This window comes from Myiozetetes cayanensis, unplaced genomic scaffold (genome assembly GCF_022539395.1).
Source record: "Myiozetetes cayanensis isolate MyiCay16 unplaced genomic scaffold, myiCay2020 scf2-11, whole genome shotgun sequence".
Taxonomy (NCBI): Eukaryota; Metazoa; Chordata; class Aves; order Passeriformes; family Tyrannidae; genus Myiozetetes; species Myiozetetes cayanensis.
In genome coordinates, this window is record NW_026087411.1 from 51499240 (window position 1) to 51519580 (window position 20341).

The window sequence follows — 20341 nt, forward strand, 5'->3', positions numbered from 1 at the left end:
TCACTGCTCTCTCATATCCTAAAATTTGACAGTATATAAGCAAGACATTCCTTTCAAGAAAAAACTCCCCACCAAACAATAGTACAGAGTTAATGTTTACATTAACTCATTAGAAAATCTGGTGATGGAGACTTAGAAAGACATTAGAAAATCTGGTGATGGACACTTCTCAGTGTGTTCAACTCTACATAGAAGGCAGCAGGAAAATCTGCTATGATTCATACCTGGCAGTGTCTCTACAACAGTTTACCACAACAGTAATAAATAGCTAACAAAGGAATTCCACTTGTATCCAAGTCAGGCACCATATCAAACTGATCAGAGATACTCAACAAACTGGAGAGGAAAGATGATCCAGTAGCTGAGGACTATCCTAAAATTTAGAAAACCCAACTGAATTGTTATTATCTTTTACCTTTCAATAGGAGTTGGAGACTACAGGTTGTGAAACTATGTATTTCAGGTATTCATGTAAAATGTAATCTTTCCATTTCATGAAACATTTATATGACTTTAAAATCTTTCCAGGTTTGAACTTAGTGACTCCAGACTTCTCACTTGTGCATAGGTCCATAGGTTGTATCAAGAGGAATGTAACTGTTAGCAGACACAAAGCTAACAGGGGATGCAAGAGATAAAAGTATCTTTTCTGCTCATCATGAACTTAAACTTTGCTTTCTAAATCCAGCTGGAAGAATGAGTGATTGACTACTGGATGAGGAGAAAGGAATCTTTTCCTTTTGACCAGGCAGTCAAAAAGTTGAGCTCAGACTTGAGATAAAGATTTTTAAGCATTAAGAGAGTCTTGTCTGGAATAACCAAAGTGCTTTACATTATTTGCTTCAGTTCTACAACCACTTTTAAACAATAGCTTCTATAATATGCGACTCCTGTCATACTAATAATTTCATGGACTAGAGGAACAGTCTCTTGTCTTTTCCATGGCTCTCTGGAACAGGGACTAACAGATAATTCAGAAACGTTAAGCAGAGTTTCCTAAATCCATCCACATTCTGCTTCCATCAGCATGGGTCCTGACCCTGGGAAGCTATTTCCTTACAATCTTGTTTGATGTTCCCGTGGTACTTGAAAGATTAAAAACAAATGGTCTCTTTACAGAAGGTAACAACTTCAAAACTGTCTGACACAACTCCCAGAAGAGCTCATTTGTGCCCAGACCAAAAGCTGTGTCAGATGAAATGGTTAGTAAAGGTCTGCCTTCAGTGGGCCCTGAATCCAGGTTTGGTGAGTATCTTCACCCAGGTGAAGTTCAAGGAGACTTGATTATAATATAACTTCTTAGAAAACAGAAAAGAGAAAGAAGCTATGGGATAATGGGTTTAGGATAAACACAGAGCTACATAAGCAAGGATAAATACCTTTTAGGATGTCCGTTCTTTGAAGGGAATTTGGCAGGTGTTTGTTCTATGTAACATTTACTGTAGGTTTAGTCTTTGTCTCAGGTAGGCATTTAGACTGTGCTGGTTTTAATGTGCTTCCCAATGACATTTTTCTGTTTGTTTGAACAACAGTTGGTAAGTTGAACTACCTTTTTCGGCTTTTGATTCAGTTATTTGTTATATGTTAGTCCTATTGCATATGATCATATGTTTTGTAAGATAACAAAGTATTAAACAAAAGCATAACTCTGAAAGTTAAAAGTGGAGCCCAATAAAAATAGAACAGCAGCAGAAAAAAAAATCACACAGTTCACATGGGCACTGTCACCAAAATGAGGAAATGAGAAAGCCAGCCTGATACTCCTTCTGCTTCTACTGTGCACTGTAGGGAGCACTGGGTTCCCCAAAGCTGTCCCTGCTCAGACCAGACACCTCTGGGTGCAAAGGCTATGAACCATTTGTTTTTAGAGTGTTTTTTGTGGGGTTTGGGAGGGAGTGTATTTTTGTAGGGTTTTTATTTGGTTTGTTTTTATTTTCCTTCTCCTAGGAAGAGAACAGCCTTGCATGAAGCACCTGGGCATCTGCAATACCCTGACAACATGAGACACCTCAGAATGAATTCCCAAAAGTAGCATCCCAAGTATTAGGCTCCTTGGCAACTTTAGTCAGCTTCAGTCCAAGCCATCAGTTCTTTGACTCCTGCTTCCTGGCTGATGTATTTCTACCATATGGTAACACAAACCAAGCACATTTTGTAGCAGAAAACTAACTCCATAGAAACAAATTATTAGCTGTCAGGTGGATTAACTCTCTGAACTGATTCACTGTGGTCACTTACGCAGGGAGAGACAGGCAGGCAGTTCTGGTTTAGACTGGTATAAGATGTTGCACATGTAGGAGTGAAGGATTGGTGACCAAGAGAGTGCTTTGCCCTGTCCCTTCCTGGGATTAAGAAATCTAGTCTGAACTGCCGAATGGCCCTCTCCTAGATTTAGTCATCCCTTTAAAAAACACATGTTAAGGACTAGAATATGCTTTGAAAAATGAGACGGTGGATATGCTTTCTTGCTCTTATTCAACATTGCAACGATTAAATAATGTGGCTTCCACAGTCTTTAGTGCTTAGAACAGGGCAGAAATCAAGGTGTTCCTACTCCAAGGTGAACATTGTAATGGTGGGTCCTTTGCTGTCACTCTGGCTAATCACTCTTTAATTATATGATGGGGCTTTGGGAAGGTTCTTTAGCAAAGTGGCATAGTGTGAACGGGAATAGTGGAGACTTTGTCCCCTTGAATATCTTCAGGACACAAAACTGGTGATTAGGGAAGACTTTTTGTGATGGGGAGGGGAAGGTCTGAATTCTCTCAGCTTCACATGGGATTAATCCAGGTGTATCACATCCTGGCTGAAGCTGTCCCTCCTGCTTGATTTTATGAAAGAAAAATTTAGAAAATGGCAACAGTTTTGGTGAGGGCAGGAGGGATGAAAAAACCACAAAGCTTACTTCTGACCAGCCTCCTTCTCTGGCTGTGTTCTGGAATGACAGTTCGTTTATGCCTTGTGTTTTGTGATGAGCTCAGCTTTTTAGAAAATGAGAAGCACACTCTCAGCGTGTCTTCTGGATCAAGCTCCTCTGGGAGCCCTGGCAGACAACATGTCCTGTTGAGAGCTGATTGTGACCTAGTTAGCAGGAAGCAGTTCCAAGCATGAGTAAATAGGCACTCAATGCACTTGACTGGGGAAATTTGGGTACCTAAGGGGGTGAGGGGAATGGGATATTGTGTATTCTTACATACTCACACTCCTCTTAGAGCACTGAAAGCCAATTAAGTCCTAGTTTGGATGCCCAATTTCTGTAACAGTTTAGGGTCAAGGTGCATACAACAACTACTGTCAGCCCAGCTTGAGTAAAGAAGATGAACTCCTCCTTGCCTATCTCTATGCTTGGCCAGTTCTACCAATGCACAAATACCTCAGTCTGGAAGGCGGTATATAGGAAATGTATAAATTAAGTGAAATATTTTAACTGCATTTTCTGTTTCTCTTCTAAGAACTATGTTTTCCTCAAGATGACAATTAGTCATCCCCCAAATTACAGAGTTCTTAAATTTGATCCCTGAATGTATATTCAGGCATTACTGAAATGGCCATTTTCTCTTTACCGGAGGGCTGAAACTCAAGACACCAATGGTGCCATTAAGTATGCTCCTCTAATATTTATGAATCTTCCATAAACAGAATTTATGAAAATAATATTAGGGAATATTAAGGAATAATATTAGGGCAATTCTGGATAGTAAAAAACTTTAAAAAAATCCAAAGCAATGAAACAAAATTAGTTTTCAAATGTTAAGGGTACTAATCAGGATACAATGAATTTTCAATAAAATCTTTGGGACACTTGCAGTTCACTCAACAGTACCTACCTCGTTAGGACCTCAGTCTTGTAATAGCGTGCTGTGGATAAGAAAGGTGCCCAGTAGATTAGCCACATAAAGCAAATAGCATGAGCTTTCATTTCTATCAGAAGTTGTCTGTCTTCTTTTTCTTCATGTGCAGACCTCCAGACACAATGAAAGCACAGCTTTGGGAAAGCTGATCTTTCTTTCCAAGACTGTCTGCTCTTACTTTGCCAGAGGTGTTTTACCATGGTGAAGGATCAGAAAGGAGTAGCAGGAATATAATTGTTATTTCTTATCTCCTGTTACCTCCAGATCAGGAAAATTTTGTTGCATAGCACATAGTTTTGAGTGTTTCAGGAGGAAATTCTAGTTGCAGATAGGAAAAGAAAACAACCTTGGTTTAGTGTGTTTTTTTGTTGTTGTTCTGGTGTTGCCCATATGCCACTATGTATTGAACATAGAGCAATTATTTTATTTTTTAACACTTCTTTCTTTAAAGTAGGACTTGTGTAATATCTTTATCAATAATCAAGCTGAACAAACTTCTCCTTGTAAGACTGAACTCCTCAAATGCTGCAAACATCTTTTAATAATCAAAGGCTATTAGAAATCAGCTTTTATTTTAAAAAGCAACTATAATACATTTCTTTCGTTCTCCTTAGACCTTCCTAAAAAGTTCTTCAGCATCTCCTGCTCCGTTTTCTAATTCTTTAATGGTGGATTTCTTTTTCCCATAACACATTCCCTTACTGCTTAACTCTACACTGGCACTCGTCATCATTACTGTTGGTGGAATCTTCCTCTTTGCAGCCTCTCAGTCACCAGTGAATGGCTTTCTTCTCCTTAATGATGTACTGGAAGTTTAAATTCACTGGACAGAGAAAAAACATCTTTATCTCCTCTCCAAATTTTCCTCTCTGTTGTGTACCATAATGTTTAAAATTACTTTAATGCCAACCTGTTAAACTCAGTGTTTACCATCAACTCCCCTCTCCTTCATTTATAATCTCAACTGTCATGAAATACTGTTCAGTTTGCTAAAGTCTCTGTTTTCCTCTCCACTTTAATATCAAAAAGTCTCACTCTGCCTCTGACCTTTAATTTTTCAGTGTCTTGCTCTCCCATTCCATGCTCAAGACTTTATCACTGTAGCCATTTAATCCACCTGTTCTTTACTAATTTCCTTTTTTCTTCACTAACTAGCATCCAGATTCATCACTAAGTACCCTTCATTACTACCTACCATCACAATCTCACTGTCTATTATGCCTATTTCTCACCCTTTCACAATTTAAAGGTCCCTTTTAACATCTCTGTGTTCTCTAAGTCTGTGCTGCTTACTATTTCTGCTCTTGAGATTTGTTCCTCTACCTAGAAGGTGTGGATAACCGATTCTGCAATGTATACACTCTCTAAAATTGTCTATTAGACCATCCCTGTCAATAATTCAGTCTTCTTGCTCCCCAAGTTCAGAAGTTCTTGCCTCAGGATGTAAGCAAGGAAACAGCTGGTGAGCCAGGGGCAAAAAGCTCACAATGAATAAAAATGTGGCATAAAAAGTTCTTTATATCTTATGGAAAGGATGTATGGAAGGCAATGAAACAACACTTAGCATCTCAATAGAAGATTCATGCCACTTTGTGAATAGGATAAACTTCTGTTCTCTGTGGAGCTGACTCAAGCACTTCTTCCTTCAGGGATTTTTTTTTTTAGTTTTGTGGAAAGAACTAATGAGAATTAAATTGAACCACCTGCATATCTGGTCACAAAGTAAGATTTTGCAGATTTTTCTGCTAGGGTGAATGCCTGCGTTCATGTTTATCATTTCACTGTAAGGAAATGTTGGAAGGAATTCTTCTTTGCAATTACTGATTTGGACAAACATGTTTCCTCACTGGGACAGACATGTAGGCAAGTATTATATTTTCATGCAGAATATTTTTTATTACATCTTTTAGGATGAAGTAGCACCAAGCAGTCTAAGAAAGTATATGTCTTTTCTTACTGTCAGAAACCATCCCTAGCCACAGACCCTCTATACCACTGTAGATCTATTTCTAACCTTCCCATTCTCATTAATATTTTGGAAAAAGTTATAGATGCTTCACAAAGACAATCTAAACATCTCAAAACTTCTGGAATTTTCTTACTCTGGCTTCACTTTAACTTCAGCCTTATTGCTATAATTGTGTCATGACCCATGACTTCTGGAGAAAGACTGACAAAGGTTGCTAACCGTAATTCGTCTAAATCCACACCTGAAATTTTCATTTTGGGGAGTTGCAGATTAGAATCCTAGCAAGAATAAGCATATCCTGTGGAAACCTTCTGTCTATCTTTGAGAAGATTTGCTTACAAGTGGAAAAAAAACAGAAGTCCCTGCCAGCTGAAAGCATGGCAAGTTCCCATGGCCAGTCCCCATCACTCTCCTGTGAACAAGATCACAAGATTTCTTGTGCCTATGTGGTGTAACAACAGCAGCAGAGACAGGAAAGCTTAGGCACTCAGGTCTGGGTGGGATGCGCAGTGCCTGATGGAGGACCATCCACTGGACACTCAAAAGATAAGTGCTTATCACTTGGGCAGCCAGGCCAACTCAGCGTTGTCCCCACATTTGTTGGGCTGTCTGAGCTCCAGAGTAGCCTTCAACAAATGGTGTGTGTGTACCTACAACCTCAGGGTAGTGGCTGCTTCTGATCAGGGGACTGGGGTTTGGGCACAGCCATATTTTGTTTCCTAGTGAAGTGCCTGTCCTGAGATAGGGCTATTTTTCACAGTGTATAGTAACAGGGAAGACGATAACAAGTGGAATAAAGGATATGGCATGGTTATTGTCAGTTCAAACCTCTTCTTGGGTCTAAAGACAACTTTTTAGATGTGAATGCAAACCCCTCCTAAAGAAGGTTAAGAATGTCCTAAACACATTCAAGTCTTTGCAAGTGGGTCAACAGAACTAAGTCTAAGAACAATCATCAACAATCACCAATTCATCCTAGTGGCCCAGACTCTTCATTTCCGTGACAAATGTTTAATTTTCACTTGTGATTTGACTTTTCTTTAGAAGGTGAGTCATGCAACAACAAATCAAAATGATGACATTTTTGTTAGTCCTGTGCAATCTCATGTAGGTGAACCAATTATTTGCAACATAATTGTTATTGCAGAAGCCCTTCTCTTCTAGACTACTATATGTCTAGACTAATATTTTACATATTTGTCTAGCCTTAGAAGATACCAAGATTGAGAAGCACTTTTAAATAACATATAGATGAGTTTCCTGAAAGAGCCACTTTGTCTGAAAAGAGAAATTATACTCATACTGGAGCTTTCCTGTATCCAAATCAACATGGAAATGTATCTGGATGATGGAGAAAAAAAAAAAGAAAAAGGACCCTTTATGCTCCCTCAAAGTTCGTGGTGAATCTTTTCCTACGCATACAATCTCATGTGTTTTGCTGCCACTATGCACGGTGAGGATCGTACTGCGTCACAGCACTGAAACTCAAGCAGCACATTTCTAAGATTTCTTCAGGTATTAGCTGTCCCTTGAATACTCCTTAACAAGGGATCCCCTTTAGGTAAACAGGAGTGAGAGAATGCTCATGGAGTAATCACACAGCCTACTGCATTCATACTCCAGGGAGCTCTACAGATGAAAAGGATGGAGGAGGGATTCTACGGTTGAGAGTAGTGCTGTTGTCATGACATTTGAGCCGCCTTGTTTCACAAGATACAGATTTTGCATTCTGAGCATTCTCTTCATCTTCTGATGTCCATTTGATCTAAAGAGCATTTCTGGGACAAATATTTAAAGGGGAGAGAGATGAGTATGTCAGGTGGACAAATGAATGGGAGGAAGAACAATTTAATATGGATCATTGCACAACAGCAAATGGAGAATAAGCTGTCTTTGAATGAATGTGGCTGGAAATGAGAAAAGGGTTTTCAACAGGAAATTTGGAACAGCCTCTGGGTAAGAACTGATGTAAAAGAAACCCTAAAACAAACAAACATCCAAAACAAAAACCAAACCAACCAACCAACCAAAACAAGCAAACAAAACAAAAACAAAACAAAACAAAACAAAAGAACTTCCTGCTTTTAATGTCAACTTGATTCGAAAAAGGAAGGAAAGGTAAGAACTGGTTGATGGAAACAGACAGAGTTTGGGATCCAATTAATCAGGGTGTTCCCCCCAGCCCATGCTCCTATTTTCCAATGTTCCTAAAACTGCTACTAAGGTACCTGCTGGAATTGGCCATACTAATGAACAGCAGTTTAGTCCAGAGCACTGCTGAGGACACGCTGCCTGCCTGGTTTGATAGCAGTTGATTTGCTTGGCACTCTGTTGGATACACTTTGTACCTTAGAGGACAGGACTGTAGCACAATTTAAAACAGTCTCTCACCTAAATAGCTCGGGGTTTAACACAGAAACAAACAAATAAAAAAGGCAGTCTGCTATGAAAAGTACCCGACTTGGTTTGAAAACATAAAATACTGTCTTTAGATGATTTAGTACCTTACGAAATGCAGTATAGTCAAAATCAAGGTGGCTCTGGCATTCAGTCCTTTGTTGTCTGTGATCTCACTGTCCAGCAGAACAGTTTCTACTTAGCAGAGCCTAAATAGAGCCTTGCAATCTCGTCTGAAATGTGACTGATGGCTAGCATTGCACATAAGAATAGCTGCTGCCATAGAAGTCCATCCAACTTAATGGAAAAATGTCTGACACATTAATAGCAATTCAATTATTTGGAGTCTTAAAACCCTATGAACCTTAAACCAACTGTCTCCCATCTGCACCTGGATCTGCAATAAATTACACTTTCAGATAAATTTAGTCTTCTTAAATTAAAGCTGTTTTAGACCATATTTTCTTGAATTCAAGGAGACCTTTCTCCCATCTTTTGAGGGACACACGGTAACTTCTTTTCATTACAAAATAAACTACATTGCATTTACTTGTGCCATCAGCATACTTCACAGCAAATTTACTGGAGGAACTGACTGGTGGCAACTTATGTCACAACCCACATATGTGTTCTCTCACTGTTGTTTTAAAGAACTGATGAGCTGAACGTCAGGAGATATATGCAGAAGGTATCATGCTATTTGCTATATGCTTCCATTTTCTCCTTTTAATTGTTTTTTTTTATATGTAGGACTACATTGCTCAACCATCAAGTCTTCATGTTTTTGCAGTCTTTTGCTTACTGAGGATTTTTTTTTCCTAACATGGCCTTAACTAACATTTTTATATTGATATTCAGGTTACATGTTCAAATGAGCAGTGTAATTATACTGGAGAGGTTTTACTCTGGTCATCCTCAAATAAGTAAGAATACTTGATCAGAAAGATTGACTTCTGACTAAACTCCAAATTCCCATTTTTGTCCAGGAGATTTTTTTGATCTGGAGATTTTCTGGATCTTATGCTCTCACTGACGTTTCATATTGAGCATTACTTCGGTAAAAGGGAAGCTTTTATGTGGAATAGGAGACAAGAATGTTAACTTTTGACCCTAGAAATCAACAAGAATTATGCCCTGCATATTTAATTTCTGCATCTGCCACTATTTTAATGTGGAATCTTGTAATTATTTAATTGATATGTATCTGTATTTCTTTTCTGTGAAATAGCAGTGCTGTTTTCTCAACATGCAAAGGTGATGTGGTTGCTTGAAAAGCGAGCTTGTAAAAAAAGACAGCACGATGGAACAATTATCTCAAAGCCCTTACTAGGTCTAAATGCCAAAAATCTGGAAGGACTGGAACAGCCTTTTCATAATGTGTTATTTATTTGTTCTCAATGCTTACTAAATTGTTAGATTCTCAGGATAATAATAATATAAAGACTAGTCTCCTCCTTTCTTATTGTTTTGAACAATTGTATTCTCTTCTTCTTAAAAGTTCCTGAAATGTCACATTGTATAAAACCAGGTCACAGTGTTTGTCACAGTATTATATGCCTGACCAAGAAAAATGCTCAGCAGGAGTCATATAAGGTTTACAATTTTCCTGTTACCTAGTGCACATACAGATATAAGCCACTCACCTTTCCTAAACTTTATACTTTCTTTATAAATATGCTTGGACAATTCTCTCTCCTGTTCTGTATGAGAGAAATAAATATTGAACATTAATCATAACCACCTCAACCCAGAGATCTGATGGAATATTATTAGTAATAAACATATGAAGGACTTGAATGAACTTGATATAATTAAAGCCATTTGATATGAGTTATACTAAATATAATTTTAAAAACTATATATATTTGAGATGGATATCAGATGGTTAAATTAATACTTTACATAAGATTGCCAACTTGATGGTATTGTCAATATAAATATGTCGACTTCTGTTAGTACACAAAACATTGGGCTTGCAGAATAAACATAACAATTAACATGATAAACATTAAATGCATTAAAAGTGGCTAAATCTTGATCTGAAATTAAAGATGAAGAATAATTATTAAGCAGGTGTGTTACTAGATCCTTCAGGAAAATGTTCATTTATACAACCTGACAACCTTCTCTGCTGTGAACAAAAGACAACATAAAAATTAACAGCGTTATTATTTGTGGTAGGTGAATATTGAAGGAACAACATGAGCTAACATGGTCTTCAGATGATCTGGACCCACTGTTAAGTAAATCCCAGCAAACGGGGATTTACTTTGGCTAATATCATATGCCTAAGAAGAAAGAATGCAGGCCAGAGGCAGAAGCCTTCCTGAAGAGATGTGATGTGTCTGTACTGGAAAGCTAAACAATTCCAGGGCTTGTTCTCTGGCCCTGAGGCAAAATGACCAATTTAGTTACATTCATACGATTAGACTGACCTGCTGTGGGTAACAGGATAGAACAGTCTCGTATCAGCATTTTACTGGTAATGATCCCTGGAATGTGATAACTTTCCAGTCAGCTCTGGAACCATTCTAATAATTCAGTACATAAACGATCAAGGTCTGGTGCACAAGCGCAGGCTTCTATTAGTTTACAGAGACATAACATGAGACTCTTAACAAAAACTGAGAGTCATGGCAACTAGAAGAAATACTCGGTGCAATCCTGTACCCACAAGAGTTGTGCTACCTTGGCTACATAAAGCCAAAATCTTAGACACATGAAAGCCATATGACTTCTGTATTTTTCATTGACTGCTATTGAAACTGCTATTGAAACAACAGTTGTGATGTCCTCAGATGAAGATGGTTATTCATCAATTGAAGAAGGTTTAAGAATTGCTAAGAAAGTGGTTGAAAGAGTATGGAACTCATTTCATGGTAAATGCCCTCAGGAGCTATTTACATTAAAAATAGAAAAATTTCAGGAGTGTATTTCTCAGTTTCGGAGTAGTCTATAATGCAGGATGCAAGATGACACACAGACAGTAGAGGTAAAATATGGTAATTTTCTCGGACAGGGCTCAGTGCTGCTTTAACTAGATTTTTCAAGTGTTTAACCTTTGTCAGATATCTCTATCCTAGATTGCAATTAGCAGTGGAGGCACCGGCTTTGAGACTAATACTGCATATGGGATGGTCCTCTGGAAGGAGAGCTCATGACAAATCCAATAAATAGTCAGATTTCTGTATACTGAATCACTGACCAGTGCACAGTCCTACATGAACTAGCACCTCAAAGCTGCCACCTTCATAACTTCGCAATTTATGAAGTAGCTTCATACACTGGATAGAAGTATTCCCTCTATCCTTTTCAAGATTCTCACCACACAAGTACTTAATTTTTTGTGGTTGCTCTATGACTTAATTTTAGATATCAAATAATCAAAGAATTTGAAAACATCCTTTCCTATTCTGGTCAGGACAGTGCTTACCAAACCACTGAGACTTGGATTATTAATATCATCTGAATTTTTTACATTGTGAGGGTCACTAATTGTTCAAAAAAATATTTGGAAAAATACAATGCATATAATAGTGAAAAAAATGCTATGCATTAGACTCCAGTTGCCAGATTATCAGATATATCAAGCTGTATCAATTAGTTTATCAGACCTTTATATGACAACTGCATTACAGCAAATTAGATATATTTTTAAACCATTCTATGTGAACGATAAAAAAATAACTTCTACATCTCACTCCTCTCTTCCCAAACCCATCTTAAAAGCTAGGAAGTATCTGATTAATATTTTAGAACTTTGTAGTTTCCGAAGATAATAAGACTTGGAAATAAAAGTAACTTTTGGACACTGAGTAATTAGGATGACCCTTCCCACCTACATGCATTAAAATAAGGCTACTTGTGAAGCCCTTGTATAGGAGGTTATTACTCACTGTTCCCGATTTTCATATGATGCAAATCATTAGGATAGCAGCATCTACACCACCCAAAGGTTTGGTGCAATGTGAATATCAGAAAGCATGTGCTGTCTGCAGTGCTGTCAGAGTAAGGTGGATTTGATAAGAAATTCCTTACTTCAGAAGGTTGCTTTCATTACATAAATGATAAACAGTAACAATGGTACTAAAAATTTACTATGCATTTCTTCACTATGAGGCTAGTGAGGCACTGGAATGAGTTGTCAGAGAAACTGGGCATTCCCCATCCCTGGAAGTGTTCAAGGTCAGGTTGGATGGGGCTTCGAGCAACCTAGTCTAATGGAATGTGTTCCTGTCTGTGGCAGGGGGGTTGCAACTAAATTATATGTAGGGTCCTTCCAGCCCAAACCATTCTATGATTTCCCTTTAATTTAAGCTTTTGTGAGACCAGCATGTATATAGTGATATTAAGCAGCCAGTAGTACTGTGAGAAATCTAGGGCATTCCATCCTTGCCATGGCTGTGATGTTCCTGGGACACATTGCCTCTTGGGGTGCTCTGTGTTCTGAGATCTCTCTCTTGAAAGCTGTCTGGATTACAGTATCCGAATCACAGAATCATGGAATGGTTTGGGTTGGAATGGACCTACCATCTAGTTCCAACCTGCCTGCCAGGTTGCTCAAAGCACCATCCAACCTGGCCTTGGGAGCAGGCTTAAACCTGCCGTGCTAAGGATAATATGTCAGCCTTCATCCATGCTTCCTGGGGTTTAACTGCTTTCTCTCATAGGATTATTTTACTGTAACTGACATGAGTTGCTGATAAATTAAGACATTGTTACAGTATACCACAGCACAACAAAACTGCCCAAATCATATTCAGCCTTAAAAAAACAAAATAAGATAAAGTGTTGCTTGGACTTGCATTTAGGTAAAATTACAGAGCAAGGTGGTATAATCAATTGACTTTATATCAGGGAGCTGAGACAGTGTGGCTGTCTCCTTTTAAAGACAGTGTTACTCTGGTATACTTTCTACTAGTCCGTATGTACAGAGTTGGGCTATATAGAGTGGTCTAGCTTGTGATGTCTGTCATATTTCAGCAAGCACAGAGATGGCATCACATCAGCCAAACTGATTTAAATGAAGCTGCTTTGGTAGCAGAAGGTACACAGCTGTGTTAATGCATCATTCTCTAATTTACCCCTTTCTCACTGAAGAACCTAAACCATATATCACTCACTATTTTAGTATAGAGAAGGATTACGCAGTGCAGATGTAGTGTTTAAGATGTGTGTCTTGAACGCTTGGTTGTAGGATTTAAGACTTTATTAAGTTTTCTTTCTGTTCTGTCTCCCTACCTGTAATTCTCCACATACATTCTATCTATAATTTTTCTGATTTCTTAGAATTTACAGCCATTTGATTATAAAGTAAATAATGTTTGAAAATCTTGGCTGTATGAAAAGTAAGAAGCACCTAGTTTATATTTTATAAACAAGGAACTAAAGACAAAGATATCATTCAAACTTTTTATGAAGATATGATAGAATCAATCTGAAATTGAATACAATACTTTTATTTAAGCACAGATTCACTAATATACCAGAACAACACAAATTATGGAAAGCACACAAGTCATTTAAACTGAGTTTACATCTATTTTGCATCACTGGAGCAGTGCAAAGCAGATAAAGTACACTAGGGAATCAAGCCCTTATGTTGGTTTGGTCGAGGCACAAGTTACACGGTGGCTGGGCAGATGCCAAGTTCATCTGTTTGTGTGCTTTAAGCATTCCCCCAGGTTCCTGCCACAGTTACGCTGCTTGGCTGCTTCCTTTGTGCATGCTAGAGACAGCAGCAATGCCAAGGGACAGCTTTCGAGAACAAATACCTGACTTCAGCTTGAGACACCGAATCTTTGCAGAAAAGACTTCTCTGAAATGGTTAACGTTCCAGATAACTGAATTGAGATGTGCATGCAGCTCCCTAGCTCAGACCCACTGTAACCAAGATTTGCAGAGGTGCCAAGCAGAAGGACGGGACTCCTTTGAAGGGTGCAGTAGACTCCCACGAGTCAGCAGCAAAGCTATTCACACAATTCTATTTACAGCCTGTATAGCCACAGCCATTAGCTATAACCATGAATAGATAAACTTAATTACAACTTAATCTATTAATTTGTTTTTACACCCTATGAGCAAGCTTTTAATTATTTAACAGTATGGAAAGTTTGATTACGTTATTTCATTATTAAGACTACTTAGAACAAAAAGTATGTCAACAGAAATGCTGAATTTCTTGAAGGATTTAGTTTTTAACTCATTTTAGCTCAAGCCAATTAGCATGTGAATTTTATGTTCTTAGAAACCTCATCCTGTATTCACACCATAAGCGTTACAAGTATGGTGGGGATATATTTTTCATTAAAAAAGCTGCAACCTAGGTACAAATGCAAAACAAATCCCTGACATCATGAAGACATGATCAGGAGGGCGCTAATGGAACTGTGATAAACATCTCTGTGAGAGCTAATACTGTTTCACTTAGCACACTTCTGGCATATTCATAAGAATCTCCATATGTTTCATACTTAAAGGCATGCATATAAAGCATATAACTAAGAAAGTGCTATTTAAAGGTACTAGGATTGTAAAATTTATTTAAGATAATGTATTTTTAGTGAAGAAAAATGTATATACCATATATATATATATATAGTTTGTCATATACACACATACATATACACCACTTACAAGTGGAAAATCATTCTCACGTTCAGTTTGAGAAAGTCCGAAATTGGCTGACATTCCTCCTACCCTGTCCCCATAACAATACCACTCAGCCTCTTCTTTTAGTCTTTTGGCAGAGGAGGATTAATGCATCTGAGGTTTCCAGCATTTTATTTTTTGTGAAGAATTTCACAACTTGTGGGTTTCTACCCTTCTCCACTTAATTACGTTCTGCTGTGGATTATATTGCTCCAGGTTGTGTCTACTGCTGATTTCAAACTGTGAAAACTTCTGTGTCTTTGGGTTCGGGTTGCGCTTTTGTAGTTCTCTGGTCTGTTATTCCTCTATTATTCTTGTGAGGAAACCAAAGGGTAGCTACCAGTAAGATCAGGGAAGTTTTCTGCAATGTTGGTCTGATCAATACCTCCTCAAGCAGGACTGGAACACAGGAGTACTCTTGAGGAGAAGATCTTGTGTCACAGCTCCTTACAAATCAGTTAGATTTCCTGGGACATTTAAACTTTACTTTTGAAACTATACATGTTGTTCAATATGCACATCCTTATAATGAACATTACACAGAAAAATTAGAAGTGATCCTAATTCAAATGTACAGAGTTCATAGCTACATGTCCCTTGATTTATAGCTTGCATTTTGTATTTAGGATACTTATTAAAAAAGGAGAACCGCAGTTAAGAATAAAACATTTCATCTTCTTTTCAGGGTAGGTAGAAAACTGGATTGGGATAGGGAATTTTTCACCAAGCTGTCAGTCAGATTTCAATTCAAATCAATAGTGCAGGGAGCTATTTTTCAGCAGACAGCTTTTCAGTAGCCTTCTTGAAATGAGTTCATGGGTTCAAGGCAATTATTTGTGCATAAGTGTCCAGGTTGCATAACAAGAAAAAGATTTACTATTCTTATCTGTAGATTTCAACATAACGATCCAGGGTTGAATATAGTTTTACAGCCCTAGGCAGACCTCTCAACTTTGTGTTAAGTAAAATGAAGGGACTTGATCTGTCAGTGCTGTGCCTGCTCTGGTGTGAGAGGACACTCCTAGCACTTTATACAGATAGAGTATGTGCTGCTTGTCACATATGAAAGCTAAGGCAGAAGGTTCTTGAAAAGAACATTTGAAAGAGTATACCAGGAAAAGATCACTGTATGCCAATACTGTTTCTTACATTTTTCTCCCTTCAGCAACTGCTAATGACTGTAGTCAGAGCCAGGATATTGGACTAGATGTTCAACTCACTACAGCAATTTATTTGATCATATGCTTTTAATCAAATTATGTTCTTATTTTGGCTACTTAAAAGGATCTAAAGCCCTGATGGAGAAAGGCATTTAAATGTTTTAACGCTTGCATTATTTTAGGGAGGCAAGTAGTTGTGCGTGTCACAGCATTCACGTCTCAGGCCAGAAACTTACTGGGGTGGGGCTCGTGTATCTTTTATTAGGACTCCACTTTTTCTGGGTATGAACTCAAATAAAAATATGTATCTGATAACGATGATAACAGTGTATAACACTGTTTCTCTATAAAGGCTAAATAGTTTGTTTGGTTAAATGGCTTGGGCCATGGGAAAATTCCCCAGTGATTTATGTAAGAACGATGAGACTAGCATCCATTGATGTGAAAAAGAATCAACTTCTTTTATAGAACTCCCCACATTTGCAATGCATGAATATTACATTTGTAGAAAGCTATTTTTCACCGGTTACCCATAATAGTATTGCCAGACAATATGTATCTTACTTACATTCACCTAGCAGGGTATTTCAGATTTCATCCATTTTGCAAAACCATCTGGCTGCAAACCTATGACACACGTTGGTGAAAATCCAGATACAGAAACGAAGAAACCAAATACTGAAACCTGTGCATTTTACCCCTGCCCTGCTGGGTGTAAGCCCTCACAGAGCGATAATGTTTCCTTCTAAATCAAGAGGAGGTAGCGATCAATTGGGTTCGCAGCCGAGTAAGCGAGACAACCTCGGCTTTTTTAATTGCGGGCAGTTTCACCCCGAGGAGAGGCGCAGACCCGCAGGAGCAGCACAAGGCGGGTCTCGGGCGCTGGGCGGCGGTACCGCATCTCCCCCCGCACCGGGAGCCGCGGTAGCGGGTGTTTCCCCGAGAAGCGCAGGGGAAGCCCCGCGCCGCTCGGGGCCGCGCCGCCGCACCCGCACTGTCCCAGCGCTGTCCCGCACTGCTTGGCGCCGGGGGACCGGGAGCATCCCCTGGCCCGCCGGGAGCATCCCCGCGCCCGGCCACCTGCTCCTCCTGGGGCCCCCCGCCCGCCTCCCGCGACATATGCAAGGGAGGGGCGGGAAGGAGGCCGGGGCAGAGGGATGGCAGTGCTGCAGGGTTCGGCGGGCGGGGGAGGCTGGGTGCCGCCCGGGCGCCGCGCTGGGCGGCGCGGACGATGCCCGCGGGGGCTCCCCGGCCCCCGTCCGGGCCGGCCCGGGGGAGCAGCCGAGAAAGGGGGCCGGCGGAGGGAGGGATGGGAAAGCAACTCCTGATCTTAGAGCAACGACTCGCTTGTTCACTCTCACCTTCCGCCGGCTCCTCGGACTGAAATACAACAACGACGATAATAATAATAATAATTACACCTCCTCCCTCCGCGCCAAGCAGACCCACGTTACAAGGAGGGGAAGGTCAAGAGGAAAGACAGCAGGAGTGCTGCCTCGCCCGCGAGCTGGCGGCTGTCCCACCGTGCCCCCGGCTTCCCCAGAGGCGGCCCGGTCCCTCCCCCTCCCCGGGCTGGGCAGCATCGCCCGGTGCGGAGGATGCCCCGTGGCATCGCCCGGCGGAGCCGTGGCACCCCCAACGCAAACCAGAGGGCGACGGAGATAGGGGGCGCGGGCAGAGCCCGGCGGCACCTCTCCCCACCCCTTTGTGCATCACGGGCAGGACACACACACGCACACACACACACACACACACACACACTCTCACACTCCACCTTGCAGCCTCGGCGCCGCAGCCGCCCCTTGTTACACATGCATGCTGACACGAAGCCGGTTCCCCCGGCAAACGCATTTTCTGTTGAACTCCACCGCCATCCATCCATCCATCCATCCATCCATCCATCCATCCATCCATCCATCCATCCATCCATCCATCCATTCATCCATCCATCCTCTCGCCTCCCCTCTATCTCTTCCCTTCCCCCCACCCCCCGCGGTCGGTATAGTTTTTTTCCCCACATACACACCCTTGGCATCACTATAAAGCAGACATTTTGATGCCGTTTATCACGGTACAGGCTGAATTAAGCGCGGAGCGCCTTACCCACCCCCGCCCGGCTGCGTGCAGTTGGCGCTGAGCGATCCCGGGAAGGACTGGTGCGGCTCGTCCCTAGCGCAGCTGGTTCGCTGCCATCCGCCCAACTTCAGCACCCAGCCGGCGGGGAGAGGGAGGGAGGCGGCGGCAGGCAGGCGGGCAGGCAGGGAGGGAGGAAGGGAGGGAGGGAGGGAGAGAGAGGGAGGGCGGCGGAGAGGAAGGGAGGGCGGGAGGGTGCGAGGAGCGGCGCGGAGGCAGGAGCAGGAGCCCCCGCACATGCGCTGTGCCAGCGGCGGCGGAGCCCGGCGGCGGCGGGAGTTCCCCGCTCGGCCCCGGCGGGGGAGTCGCGGCCCGCCCCGGCTCGGCACCGGCGCTCGCTCGCTCCCCCGCCCGCCTCGAGTGTGCTCGGTCGGGCTCTACCCCATTTCGCAGCGAGATTTCCCCGTCAGTCATGGGCAGGGGATCTCCGAAGGCGGTGGGGCCGGGCCCGCGGTGCGCCGGGCGGCGGAGCGGCAGCATCCCCGCTCCGGGGCTGGGAGTTTGAGACGGAGGGAGCCATGCGCCGCGCTGCTAAGAAGTGAAAGGCTCAGCTAGGTGCTGAGCTCCTGCCTTGTTTTAATTCTGGTCCCCGCATTCGTATATCCAAATAGATTAAAAAAAAAAAAAAGTGTATAAACCAGTATCTTCATTCTCCTCTTGCAGCCGAGGGAGACGCAGAGATTTAGTGGCCAAGTAACTTTTTGATGTTGGGCACAAGAAGCACGATGCCTAAATAAAGAACCAGCGTGGATCTGCACGGGTCTGTCAGTGGCTACTGTGAGAAGTAAAACCAGGATGCTCTGAAAATCTGACTCTGAATCCCTCCAGGTCTTGCTAGTTAGGTCTTCCCATCTTTTCAAACTCCAGTTGCCAAATTTTGGCTCAACAGAGAATGTTATTTAGCTTCCCTACTGCACCTTAAAAATCTGGAGCCTGATATGCCTCAAGGCAACAGCACTGGAAAAATACATATTTGGCATCTGGATCCTGTCAAATCATGCCGTGAATCCAGAAATGTTAATGTCTCAAGAGAGAACACATTACTGCATTTACCACTCCACTAAAACAGTCTGGCAAGATGGTACAAAAAGGTACAAGGCTACATTAAGGTGGTCCTGTGTCTTGCCAACAGTCGGTATCCTCTTTGCAAAAGTGGTCAACACACCTGTGTATCCCATCTAGAGCCCAAAGTGGAGTGCTACAAAAACTAAAGCAAGAATCACATGTATGTTCGGGCTGAAATTAAAACAAAGGAGTCCAGAAGGTCTATCTTGCGTGACAGCTGTATGAGCATAGGCACATTGAAACCATCCCAGCTCCTGGGACTTTTTGTTCAAAACTCAACTAATTTAACAGCATGGCAGTAGCAGCCATGATTGTGTGTCTTTTTGTCTTCTGGGATAGAAGCTTCAAATTCTGAATCACAAGGACCAAAGTCAGTGTTACCTCCCTGAAAGTCTCTCCTCATAAAACCACGACTTCTCTTCTTATCTTGATCCTCGTGGAGAGTCTGAGAACTGGAAGACACAATTCCACTTGATACCAAAGGTTATTGGCATGGCAATTTGAAAGTCTTTATGGAAATCTAGCTTACATTTCCAATCCTTAGAAATAGTACTCAAAAGAGTATGATAAAAGATAAAATGTGTCTCCGAAGCATTAGCAGTGTTTTAATTTGTTAATTGCAATGCTTCAAATATTAGTTGAGTACCTTTCTACTGCTTTGAAGACCACCAGTGCTATTCTAAGGCCCCAATTAGGAAAAGCTTCCATATTTAGGAAATAATATTAAGACTTGTTTAACTTTAAGCTCATATATTAAAGCATATTGACTTCATACTGAAGACTGTGAGCCTTCATACCTGCTTAATATTAGGAAGACAGTTTTAGTCTGACAAAAGCTATGAAACAAATAAAAGTGAGTGTCATCTACAGAATGAGTAGCTACATAGGGAATATATGCAGATGTTCAACCTAAAAGGGAGACTAAATAGTGGGTAGGATTGAAAGAAAATTATTTTATCCATATATCAGAAAAAAACCCCAAATTTTACAAGTTTGAAAATGCTATGCTTAAAATGTTTAAATTAATAAAATTCTTCAGCTTTTTATGCCTTTGTTAATGTTTCCCATAGCTCCGAGAAAGCCCAGCCATTCCTATTTACCGTAGTTTCCTGCAC

The 20341-nt window shown here is 41.0% G+C and overlaps 1 protein-coding gene across 4 annotated transcripts in view; it reads right to left on the reverse strand.

Annotated features, from left to right (window-relative positions):
- The window catches only part of RGS17 (regulator of G protein signaling 17), a 73219-nt gene extending 54921 nt beyond the window's left edge, over positions 1-18298 (reverse strand). For 2 of the 4 annotated variants that reach the window (XM_050314890.1, XM_050314887.1), the window contains exon 1: positions 18136-18298. The gene's annotated coding sequence lies outside the window, so the exon portion shown is untranslated. Of the gene's footprint in view, positions 1-9860; positions 9918-18054; positions 18116-18135 lie in introns of those variants that run through there. The other 2 variants (XM_050314888.1, XM_050314889.1) reach the window with 2 other exon arrangements.
- Between the last annotated feature and the right edge of the window lie 2043 nt (positions 18299-20341).